This window comes from Centruroides sculpturatus, unplaced genomic scaffold, assembly GCF_000671375.1.
Source record: "Centruroides sculpturatus isolate CEXI.00-Female unplaced genomic scaffold, Cexi_2.0 scaffold1030, whole genome shotgun sequence".
Taxonomy (NCBI): Eukaryota; Metazoa; Arthropoda; class Arachnida; order Scorpiones; family Buthidae; genus Centruroides; species Centruroides sculpturatus.
Window position 1 is genome coordinate 238,024 of NW_019385245.1, and position 6,525 is coordinate 244,548.

General features: G+C 32.0%; 2 long non-coding RNA genes across 2 annotated transcripts; both read left to right on the forward strand.

Annotated features, from left to right (window-relative positions):
- Positions 1-707: 707 nt before the first annotated feature.
- On the forward strand, positions 708-2,054 carry LOC111636681. The gene is made up of 3 exons (XR_002758569.1): positions 708-1,363; positions 1,434-1,634; positions 1,793-2,054. It is a non-coding gene; the product is annotated as an uncharacterized LOC111636681 (long non-coding RNA).
- Positions 2,055-3,352: 1,298 nt separating this feature from the next.
- Positions 3,353-4,662, forward strand: LOC111636667. The gene is made up of 3 exons (XR_002758568.1): positions 3,353-4,008; positions 4,079-4,279; positions 4,438-4,662. It is a non-coding gene; the product is annotated as an uncharacterized LOC111636667 (long non-coding RNA).
- The last annotated feature ends 1,863 nt before the right edge of the window (positions 4,663-6,525 follow it).

The following is a 6,525-nucleotide window of genomic DNA, read 5'->3' on the forward strand; positions in this document are numbered from 1 at the left end:
GATCCAGAAGTCATTACCAACACCTCAGTTCGAAAGCATCTGTTATCCTTCTGTCCATTTTTTTTAGATTTCAAGTTTCACATCCGTATATGACAATAGGAGAAATAATCGCGCCAACTAATCCGCATTTAATTTGGAGAGAGATGTTTTTCCTCTTCCAAAAGTTGTTCATGCTGATTATCTTCTGATTTCAAGACTGCAATTTTTATTACGGTTGATTTTGAACCCGAGGATTAGGAAATCTCATTCTTAATATTACATTGATAAAGTTGGACAATTCAAGTATGACACTGAACAAATAGACGAAAATGAAAATAGTAGCGGCCCCCGACCATAAACTGAATATACAAGAAAATTCTTAATATCGAATACAAATAGCTACACGCCGATCGGTGTAACAAGGCTACGTGGATTAAACAACTGGCTTTGGCTTTGAAATCTGGCTTTGATACTAGAATGTGTGAATAACGATAATACAGAAACGGTAAAAACTAAAAATACCAAATTAGGAGGCACTTCTTAATTTAATAGTTTCGTAAATACTTTAATATCTCTAAGGGGAAATCGCTGTAAACTGTGACCTATCTATCTGAAAGTTTCGCCGGAACCTCACTGATAAGAAGGAAGGCTAAAGTCTACAGTTTGAGCGTATTAGACACAGTAATTTCTTCTCTAGCAGCATCTGTGGTGCCGGATTAAGAAAAATAACAAAACATTTTCTTTTCGCTATTTTCGCACTTTTCAATTGCTTATATTTTGGCAACCGCTTTACAGAAAATCTTGAAAATTTATACACTATCTAAGAAAACGATTTTCTTTCGAAGAAAATTACTTCGGATGTAGCAATGAATATTATCGAAAGTAAATTTTAATTATTCTCACCATGTACTGGTACTATATTTGGTAAGGATGCTTATCTCTCAACATTTTTAAAATTCACTATCTTTTTCGCCTCTTAGACCCGATAAACATAACCAAATGTAGAACGTAATCATGATTTGTGTATGTGTAAATGCAGTTTAATATATAATAAGGGTATCCCCACCCCATTATCCATAATGACAAATATCTCGAAACCCCAATCTTAAAAAAACAAGACCAATTAAAGCGTTAAAGTACATTTAAGGTATTTTCTGTTACGGATACTAATTACGTTAAAGAATATTATTGTTAGGTAAACGTATTGTTTAGAAAAATCAATTTAATTGTAAAGATTAAAACAATATAAAAGCTATTGTATACGATAAATTCTTGCATTTTAACAACTAGAGAACGTTCAGAATGCCTTTCAAAGAGATATTCGCTGTCGCCTGTCTAATAATACTAATAACTGGATACGGTTTAAAATCTTTAATTATTCGTAGTAAGTACTGTACATTACTATAATAATTCTGAATAGAAGAAGGTTCTGACTTATAAATTCTCACAATTAGGTGAACCTGCATGCGGAAGAATATTTGAAAGAGGCAGAGTGGGGTTTTGGGGTTGCCTGAAACTTAAAGTCAAAAACTACTTCGAGGGAACATTTTGTGCTGATGACAATGATTCGTAACTGTCTTACTTGATAATCTATGATTTCAACAAGCAAAACTGTAATTTAATAAATGAATTTATGCAAGATTACTTCCCCGATGGTAAGTGATTATATTTGTGATTTTCTAAAGTTACTTCAAACAGTTTATTTAATTAAATGAAATTACTTTTCTAAAACGTACCATCATGCAAACTATATACGACCGTTTATGCTGTAAAAAAAGAAAATCTGAATGGTGATTATTTTATTTTATTTTAGAACAAGAAAAGACAATGGAAGAAAGAATCAAAGAAAAGAGACAAGGCAATGTTATCATGAAGTTATGGGAAAAGTAAATGAAATATGCTTCTCATTACACGATTTTCATAATGCAAATGCTATTACATCTTCAAAAATTTGAGTTTCGGAATAAAATCACATACCAATTAATTGTCTGAATAAATTCCAATAAATAAAATAGATGTGATTATTTATTTGAATTGTGTTTATCACATCCAGTAAATATATTATATAACAATAATATTAAGTTTATTGTCTATAAATAATCGGTATAATTGAGTATAGTTTGAGATCAATTCAAACTGTAGTGTCTCTGTTATATATCCGGAAGAATTTTATATATTAAAATTATATTACATAGGTAAATATATGTTCAACTATTCTTCCGAAATATAGAGCTTCATTACAAATTCAAAGTAACAGTAGAGGTTAAAAAATAATTGAAAATTTTATAAATTCTAACGTGTTTAAAAAATTTTTAATTTTTGTAAATTAGAAATGGAACCTAGCCAAACGATCACCGTTAATAATTGAGCTATTATAATGCTTCTTCTTGTTATCCGTTTAGTCATGGTCACTCTATGGATCAAAGCTCTCCATGCCTTTCTATCCTACACAGTTTCCTTCAGTTCCGTTATAGATAATTCAGTGACACTTTTGATTGTGTCGAGCTATCGAGTCTTCGATCGGTCTCGTGCTCTTTCCTCGATAACCATCGCCTTCTCAAGGGAGCTGCTTGTCATTATATGACCAAAATGGCCAGTTTTTGTTTGGTTATCTGGACTTCCGGTGAGAGTTTCGGTTGGACTCTGTCTAAGACAGTTTTGTTGGTGATCCAGAAGTCATTACCAACACCTCAGTTCGAAAGCATCTGTTATCCTTCTGTCCATTTTTTTTAGATTTCAAGTTTCACATCCGTATATGACAATAGGAGAAATAATCGCGCCAACTAATCCGCATTTAATTTGGAGAGAGATGTTTTTCCTCTTCCAAAAGTTGTTCATGCTGATTATCTTCTGATTTCAAGACTGCAATTTTTATTACGGTTGATTTTGAACCCGAGGATTAGGAAATCTCATTCTTAATATTACATTGATAAAGTTGGACAATTCAAGTATGACACTGAACAAATAGACGAAAATGAAAATAGTAGCGGCCCCCGACCATAAACTGAATATACAAGAAAATTCTTAATATCGAATACAAATAGCTACACGCCGATCGGTGTAACAAGGCTACGTGGATTAAACAACTGGCTTTGGCTTTGAAATCTGGCTTTGATACTAGAATGTGTGAATAACGATAATACAGAAACGGTAAAAACTAAAAATACCAAATTAGGAGGCACTTCTTAATTTAATAGTTTCGTAAATACTTTAATATCTCTAAGGGGAAATCGCTGTAAACTGTGACCTATCTATCTGAAAGTTTCGCCGGAACCTCACTGATAAGAAGGAAGGCTAAAGTCTACAGTTTGAGCGTATTAGACACAGTAATTTCTTCTCTAGCAGCATCTGTGGTGCCGGATTAAGAAAAATAACAAAACATTTTCTTTTCGCTATTTTCGCACTTTTCAATTGCTTATATTTTGGCAACCGCTTTACAGAAAATCTTGAAAATTTATACACTATCTAAGAAAACGATTTTCTTTCGAAGAAAATTACTTCGGATGTAGCAATGAATATTATCGAAAGTAAATTTTAATTATTCTCACCATGTACTGGTACTATATTTGGTAAGGATGCTTATCTCTCAACATTTTTAAAATTCACTATCTTTTTCGCCTCTTAGACCCGATAAACATAACCAAATGTAGAACGTAATCATGATTTGTGTATGTGTAAATGCAGTTTAATATATAATAAGGGTATCCCCACCCCATTATCCATAATGACAAATATCTCGAAACCCCAATCTTAAAAAAACAAGACCAATTAAAGCGTTAAAGTACATTTAAGGTATTTTCTGTTACGGATACTAATTACGTTAAAGAATATTATTGTTAGGTAAACGTATTGTTTAGAAAAATCAATTTAATTGTAAAGATTAAAACAATATAAAAGCTATTGTATACGATAAATTCTTGCATTTTAACAACTAGAGAACGTTCAGAATGCCTTTCAAAGAGATATTCGCTGTCGCCTGTCTAATAATACTAATAACTGGATACGGTTTAAAATCTTTAATTATTCGTAGTAAGTACTGTACATTACTATAATAATTCTGAATAGAAGAAGGTTCTGACTTATAAATTCTCACAATTAGGTGAACCTGCATGCGGAAGAATATTTGAAAGAGGCAGAGTGGGGTTTTGGGGTTGCCTGAAACTTAAAGTCAAAAACTACTTCGAGGGAACATTTTGTGCTGATGACAATGATTCGTAACTGTCTTACTTGATAATCTATGATTTCAACAAGCAAAACTGTAATTTAATAAATGAATTTATGCAAGATTACTTCCCCGATGGTAAGTGATTATATTTGTGATTTTCTAAAGTTACTTCAAACAGTTTATTTAATTAAATGAAATTACTTTTCTAAAACGTACCATCATGCAAACTATATACGACCGTTTATGCTGTAAAAAAAGAAAATCTGAATGGTGATTATTTTATTTTATTTTAGAACAAGAAAAGACAATGGAAGAAAGAATCAAAGAAAAGAGACAAGGCAATGTTATCATGAAGTTATGGGAAAAGTAAATGAAATATGCTTCTCATTACACGATTTTCATAATGCAAATGCTATTACATCTTCAAAAATTTGAGTTTCGGAATAAAATCACATACCAATTAATTGTCTGAATAAATTCCAATAAATAAAATAGATGTGATTATTTATTTGAATTGTGTTTATCACATCCAGTAAATATATTATATAACAATATTATTAAGTTTATTGTCTATAAATAATCGGTATAATTGAGTATAGTTTGAGATCAATTCAAACTGTAGTGTCTCTGTTATATATCCGGAAGAGTTTTATATATTAAAATTATATTACATAGGTAAATATATATTTAACTATTCTATCGAAATATAGAGCTATTTTACAAATTCAAAGTAACAGTAGAGGTTAAAAAAATAATTGAAAATTTTATAAATTTTAACGTGTTTAAAAAATTTTTAATTTTAGTAAATTAGAAAAATTATAAATGGAACCAAGCCAAACGATCACCGTTAATAATTATGCTATTATAATGCTTATTCTTATCCGTTTAGTCATGGTCACTCTATGCATCAAAGCTCTCCATGCCTCTCTATCCTGCACAGTTTCCTTCAATTCCGTTATAGATAATTCAGTGATACTTTTAATTGTATCGAGCTATCGAGTCTTTGATCAGTCTCGTGCTCTTTTCTCGCTAACCATCGCCTTCTCAAGGGAGCTGCGTCTCATTATATGACCAAAAATGGCCAGTTTCTGTTTGGTTATCTGGTCTTCCATTAAGAGTTTCGGTTGGACTCTGTCTAAGACAGTTTTGTTGGTGATTCGGAAGTCATTTCCAACACCCCAGATACAGATACAGATACAAATATTTATTGATCAATATGCCATATGGCATATCCCGGTGCCACTAAGTATTACCGGGTATATACAGGAAATTACATAGTTTACACTGAATATTTCAATAACTAATTAATAACGTAAATAAAATTAATTAACGCGTGTACAATTATATATATAAGGTTATACACGCGTGCAAAACATTAATAAGTATTTAGTATACAGCATGAAGCCCGAAACGTGTAAAAGTGCCCGTATCAACTGAATAAAGTGGATAAACGCCAAGTGTTTTAATAATAACACAGTCTTGTGTTCAATAGTAAATAAATACGAAAACACGGTTTCAAAAAACGAATCAATTAATAAGTATTAATAGATAAAAATAAATTTAAAACATAAAAGTTGCTGGAAATGTGACAGAGTCATAACATCATATAGTTACATGAGGAACATATGTTTTGTTATCTTACGCGACAATTCTGTTTCAGCAGAGGTTGCCTCTTTTCCATTCCCTAAGAGGAGTATAGTCAGTCTAGATAAAAGTTTTTTTTTTCTGCTGAAGTGAAACTCCTGCACAATCCAGACCAGGAGACTTATACAGATCTTATTAGAATATAGTCCTCTGTCAACGATTTTCCAGAATTAGTTGTCCAACGCCTTTGCTCTTCCTTATAAATCTTGCTGCTAGCATAGCTCCAGGTATATCTTGTGTGATTCTTATTGCCATGGTACGGCTCCAGGCACACCACTGTTATCCACAAAATTTGCCTCTTATGTATGAATGAGAAGCAAACGCCAATACAGAATCACAATGCCAGTAGATGCACTTAATTCACATATGTAGCAGACAAATTCTTCTCGAATATCACTATTGCACAACGTTTGTGGAATTATACCAGAGTAGTAGTCCAGCCAGAACAGTAGACCAGCCGAAGGAAGACGCTAAATAAGGTTTCAACACAGTTGTACATCATCTATGACGTTCAATGTACGGATACGTTGATTATTTATTGAAGTCTTTTATCATTGATGAGACACATTTCTGAGCACAAATACATAACATCATATATTGTTTAGGGAAGAACCAGTGCATTAGACCTATCGATGAAGGACACTGTATAGAGTTTCAACACAGTTGTACAGCATCTATGATGTCCTATGATCACATACGTTGGTTGTTTATTGAAGTCTTTCGTCAATGATGTGACA